Source organism: Bufo gargarizans, chromosome 9, assembly GCF_014858855.1.
Source record: "Bufo gargarizans isolate SCDJY-AF-19 chromosome 9, ASM1485885v1, whole genome shotgun sequence".
Taxonomy (NCBI): domain Eukaryota; kingdom Metazoa; phylum Chordata; class Amphibia; order Anura; family Bufonidae; genus Bufo; species Bufo gargarizans.
In genome coordinates this window covers 125,662,955-125,668,954 of record NC_058088.1, presented here as the reverse complement: position 1 = coordinate 125,668,954, position 6,000 = coordinate 125,662,955, and positions in this window count along the sequence as shown.

Sequence of the window (6,000 nt, the reverse complement as noted above, 5' to 3'; positions counted from 1 at the left end):
TCATTCCGCATGTTGGAGGACTCCAAAGTCTGAAGCCCTTACCAATGATGTCTACCACATCTCGCTCTTAACATAAAGTAGATAAAAGGTAAAGGTGCCTTCTATGCCTTCCATTTCTATTTGCTCCAATTCATTTAACACATCAGAGTTACAGTCAGTGCAACTGCTGTCTTTTTTCTTGCTGTCGTTACTAAGCCTCATTTTATCTCCACTCCATCCCCCACTTGTGGTCTGCTTATCCAGCCCTGAGATGGATGTTAAATGTGAGGTTTGTTCCATAAAATTAATGTCCTCGGTGTTGACCCTCAGACGGAGTTACATGTGATTGAATGCAGATGCTGCAGTGTACACAGTCAATAGGTTAATTATCTGTAAAGGAAATAATTATGCATCAATTAAAGAGTAATTCTCCTATAATGGGATCATGTCCTGTGCATAAAAATACTTTGGAGCCTGTTAGGTTCCTTACAAGTATGATCAGCTGCTTGTGTGGAGTCATATTTATGTGATTTCATCTTCATCATTATGTATACCTCGTGTCATTTCCATCATATTTGAAAATGGCAGAATGTAACTCCTAGGGTCAATTATACTCTACCGTTACATTGCTTTTGTGTACACAATCTGCAAAGAAAAGGGGGTTAGTCAGCACATCCCAATGCGCAGGTGCACGATGCCATGGCTAAATACATAGAAAAAAAAAAGACAATGCAACAGCACCCTGCATACCAGATAAAGTACAATAATGCCATAGTCACAAAAAATATTATAGTGCTAATGCTACTCTTATTTATAAAGTGAGATGCTTGGCAAATGCATTTTGTACAAAACTATCTGAGCCGTCTGCCGAATTTCAAGGAGTTCTCTGTAAGACGGGTCCTAACACTAAATACTACCTGTTATGCGCCATAATGGCTGCCATAAAGTTGAGGAAGTGTTGGATCCACATGCATGCTGGGTCCACTCTACATTTTTCAATTTTTGGTGCCATAATGGCCTCCATTACTTACAAGAGATGCAGGTACCAACATGCATGCCGAGCCCACTCCATACATATCCTTGTTCCAGACAGCTTCCAATGAATGTTGTGAGAGATCACCTTGACGATTGGCAGACAGGCTCAGATGGCTTTGTATAAAATGCATTTGCCAAACATCTCACTTTATAAATATTTTATTTTGCAAATGCTGAAGATTTTTCTTCTTGGAAGTTACAAGTGACATAAAATTTGTTTACCACACCTGTGACTTGTCATTGCTTAAACACAACTAGAATAAAATGTCTGGTAAATGACAGAGTGGAAAATGAAAGACCATGCCTCGTTATCTGAGACTGGGAAAGTGGGTGGCTGTAGTAGTGCAAAAAGCAGTAGCAGCACAGTCAGCACTACCCATCCGACCACTAGCAGTAATAGAGTAGTAGTACCAGCAGGACACAATTTTCCCTTGCTTCCGGTAGGCAAAAGATTATTATTAAGAACAAAGAGGAAGACATTGTGAACTGGATGGATCACTCATTCTCTCAATCAAAGGAGGATGATGATGTCACCACTGTCTGAAACCGTGCCTTGGAGCCAGGGTTCAGCGCATTCCTCCTGCTCCTCCACCTTGTGCCCCAGATAATCTTTTACTTGCATCACTTCTGTTTGCACTGCCCGCTCCTAGTGTCTTTTTTTCTAAGAAGTAGTGCCATTTGTAGCCACAGTAGTTGCGAGAGGGGTGTGGTAACCAGGTTGACATAGGCACTTTTGTCAAATATAGAAGAGGGAATCAGAAAGAGGGGGCAAGGTGCACATGAAAACATATCACAGTGTGATAAAAGCGGTGGGGAGGATGAAGACTAAAATGAAGATTGTTTGTAGGACAGGATCTGTGAGCCAGATCGAGTTGATGAAAAGGAGGTAACATCTGAGGAAGCGGGTGGTGGCTGAAGCAACATTATTATCACTCTTCCTTACTCCTATCATATGTATAAACTGAAGCATTGCCATGCGGCTTTAGAGCTGATCGGCCTGGATGCGTGTAGCCACACTATTGCTTTACTATCAGGATACACTGTATTCACAGCTGCCTTCTGTCCACTTGTCTGACTAGGAAACCACTCTCTGCCCCACCGTTGAATCACCCACCCCCTGCTGTCTCCATAACCACAAGCTGCAGAAGCCTCAGCAGCAGCCAGTTCAATATCATCAACATAATGGGACAATTTTTTAATGTTCTTCTCCAGGCTGGTGCAAAACATCAAATGGAGATATAGTGCCAAAACTCCCAGGTTCAGTCCTACCTGGACTCTGGCCTCTCTATGTGGCCTACCATAGAGAGGGCAGACAGATTGGAACAATGGCCAGAACTGGCCCAGTATGCTCTCTCTGTATTGTCTTGTTCAGCGTCCAATGTCATCTCAGAGAGGGTTTTCAGCATGGCATGGGGCGTTGTTCCACCCAAAAAGACAAAGTTGTCATTAGCCAGTGTACAAAATGTCACCGTTGACAAAATGAATGAGGCATAGTTCTGTGAGGATTAGAATACACCTCCAGCTGAGGCCAATTAATAGATTTCCTCTTGTTGACAACACCTCATTATGCCACTGCCTCTGTCTACCTGCCTACCATCATGTTCTGCTCCATAGGCTGCTGCTGGCATCATACTACTGCCACTTTCTGCCTGACTACCATCATATTCTGTACCACATGACTGCTGCTGCCATTATGCCACTACTAGTGTCTGCCTGCCTACCATCATGTTCTGTGGCCACTGCTTCCACCATCACCGCAGCTGCGACTCCCAGCTGCTAATCTCACTCTTGCCACTTTCCTTATCCCTACTGATGTAAGAGGCAGCCCTGATCATCCGGCAACATTTCCAACACATATATATATAGCAGACTGTCATGTTTCCCTCCAGCCACCAGAGGCCACTGTGGCTGAGTAGGACAGTGAGAGGAGTTGTTTCCAGAGGACAAGGAGTTAAGTGTTTTTCCCGGGCTGAGCAGAGAGCCTGGGCTGAAGGTGTCTGAGTACACAGGAAGAAGGACGCTGTGCACTGAGAGGGAGATCCACAGGGAAGATTAGAGTGATTGCTCCCTGCCTGCTGACACAGTATCTGGGACATTAGAGTGTGTTTGCTCCCTGACTGAGCTGATGTTTCCTGGTGCAGAAGAGAGACTGCTGTAGTGTGAGGCACTTACCAGAGGAACTGTGAGTGAATTCCAGGCCCTGCCTGATTACACGTCCAGAGCTGCTGATTATCTCTAACCAGAGTTACAGAGACTACAAAGAGAGGCCAGAGCTGAGCCACGCTGAAGCAAGCAAGCAAGCAACCAGATCGGGACCCAGACTGTATCTGCCTGCATGTGCCGGACACCGAACTGTGAGTGCACTGATGCTAACCTGAGCTAGGACATAGTGGAATAGGATTTAGTTTAGTGCACCGTAGAGGTGCACCCCGGGTAGCGGGGACAGATAGGACTACCTAGAAGAGAGTAGCCTGCTATTGTCTGTACTTGTGTTTGTGATTCATTTGTGTTCTTTATGCAAATTTCCATTATCTTTATTGTGAATTCTCAAGCTGTTCATGTTGTAAATCTGCTTCTCCGGCAGTTAGAGTTCTCTTTTAATAAAGCCGGTTTCTACTTCAGCCTCCTTGTCTGCTGCACTGTACTTGAGTCCTGCTCTACGGTCTCTTCCTCTGCTGACCGTTACAAGTGGCGCTGCGAGCAGGGTACAGTCACAGAGATGGAGGCGGCTGAAGGCAATGTGCATGATGTTAATGTGAGTACCTCAGGCAATGGTGGAACCCTTGCAAGGGCCCTTCCTATTGGCACGTTGTTCAACTTGCTACCCAAATTTGATGGCCAGAACATGACACTGTCAGACTGGGTGACAAGGTTACAGAGTGCTGTTAGGATTTACAATGTCAGCCCAGAACTACAAGTAGAAATTGCTTTGGCCGCTCTCGAGGGTGGGGCCCGAAGAAATATTCTCCTACAACCAGAAGCCACGCGCAATACATTGCAAGAGATGGTGAGATTCCTGGAAGAAATATATGGGGAAACAGCCAGTGCAGGGCACCTCCGGGCGAAGTTTTTTTACCGGATTCAACGGGAAGACGAAGGTGTCTCTCAGTACGCTACAGCCCTACAGGAAGTGTTGGCCGAGGTACAAAAAAAAGAGGCAGATGGGGTTACTGGCATGGGACCCATAGACCGGATACTGCGGGAACAATTTATTCTGGGGCTCTACAGCAGTCCCCTGAAACAGGCTCTGCGGGAACGAGTCAGAGTAGACCCTACCCTAACCTTTCGACAAATTTTGGCAGAGGCCGTGACGCGAAACAAAGAAGACGGCTATGCTTCTGGAGTAATACGGACCCAGACCGTTACACCCCCCGGGGTTACAAGAAATGAGGAAGCCCTGGTCAGAGTGGTACAAGACTTGCAGAGCTCCCTGAGTGCCATGCACGAAAAGTTGAGAGGCTGCCTATCCAGCCCGACAACAAACCTATCAGGCGACTCCGTGGGTTCCTACACCCGAATGCCCTTATGCTAGTTTACCATACCATCAAGCCCCTCATTACCCTTCAGTGGGGCCATCCAGCCAAGCTCTGAGGGCACCTCCCACTCGCAGGCAAAAAGTGGGCCATCAAGGGGCACAGTGTTGGCGGTGTGGAGATCTAGGACATTTCGCCAGAGAGTGTCGGAATAATCCAGCTGGACGCCAAGAGCCGCCGTTAAACTACCGACCCCTGCAGTAGTGGGGCGTACTGCAGGGGAGGTGGAGAGCCAAGTTACCCAGCAAAGCTCCAAACACCTGGTCGCAGGGTGCCCCACTATACGAGCTGAGTTCGAAGGTGTTCCTGTCGACTGCTTAGTGGATACTGGGTCTCAGGTGACAACTATGCCCGAGTCATTCTTCTACCGTTACTTTCAAGCGCTGGCCAAGCCAGAACGAGAGACACTGGTCCGGGTTACAGCGGCTAACCAACAACAGATTCCTGTCACAGGGGTCGTGTGGATGAATGTACGGCTATGTGGACAGGAAGTGGGGCGGAAAGGTATCTTGTTGGTCCCCGAAACGTTCAAAGAAGATGTGCCGGTGATAATGGGCATGAATATCCTGCGAGAATTGGATCAGATCATGTTCACCAAACGGGGGCCGGGTTACTGGAAACAAGCCACCCCGCACAAACCTACCCAGAAAGCATTTCAACGGCTAATCCGTTTTTGTGGAACACAGAAAAGTGTACCAGCACACCAGGCGGTGGGAACGATCCGAGCGCCAGGAAAGGCTACCTTCACCCTTCCCCCTGGTCGGGGGACCGTGCTGACGTTACCCGTGGGAACTTTCCGTAATCTTGAAGGCATGGAGGTGTTCGTTGAACCAACAGGCCTAGGAGAGCTGGGTCAGGACGTCCTGGTGGCCCGGACACTGGGAGTGGTCCAGAATGGACGAGTACCCATAAGAGCTGTGAATGTGGGATATCTAGAAGTTCCCTTGATGCCAGGGGTGGAACTGGCTTGTGTGTACCTACATCAGGGAGAAATCCTGAGTCAGAGAGAAGTGACTCTAGCTCCGGTAGGGGATGCTGGTTGGACCCTGGCAGTTACTGCCAGTGCAGAAGAGGCGCCGACCCCAGAATGGAATGGGGGAACCATCTTGGATCAAATGGAGATAGATGTTAAGGCTCTCAGTTTAGACCAACAGCGAGCAGTTGAAACCATGCTGTGGGAGAATCAGGCTGCGTTTGCCCGCCACGCCGATGACTTTGGCTGCACGAATGCTATCACACATGATATACCGACGGGGGACACTCCACCAATTCGGGAGAGATAGACAGATTCCGCCCAAGTTGTACCAGGAAGTGAAGACGCTATTGAAACAGATGATAGATTCCGGAGTGGTGCGGGGAAGCCAGAGCCCTTGGGCAGCCCCAGTGGTGCTTGTCAAGAAGAAGGACGGCACTATTCGATTTTGTGTGGATTACCGGCGGTTGAATGCTTGCA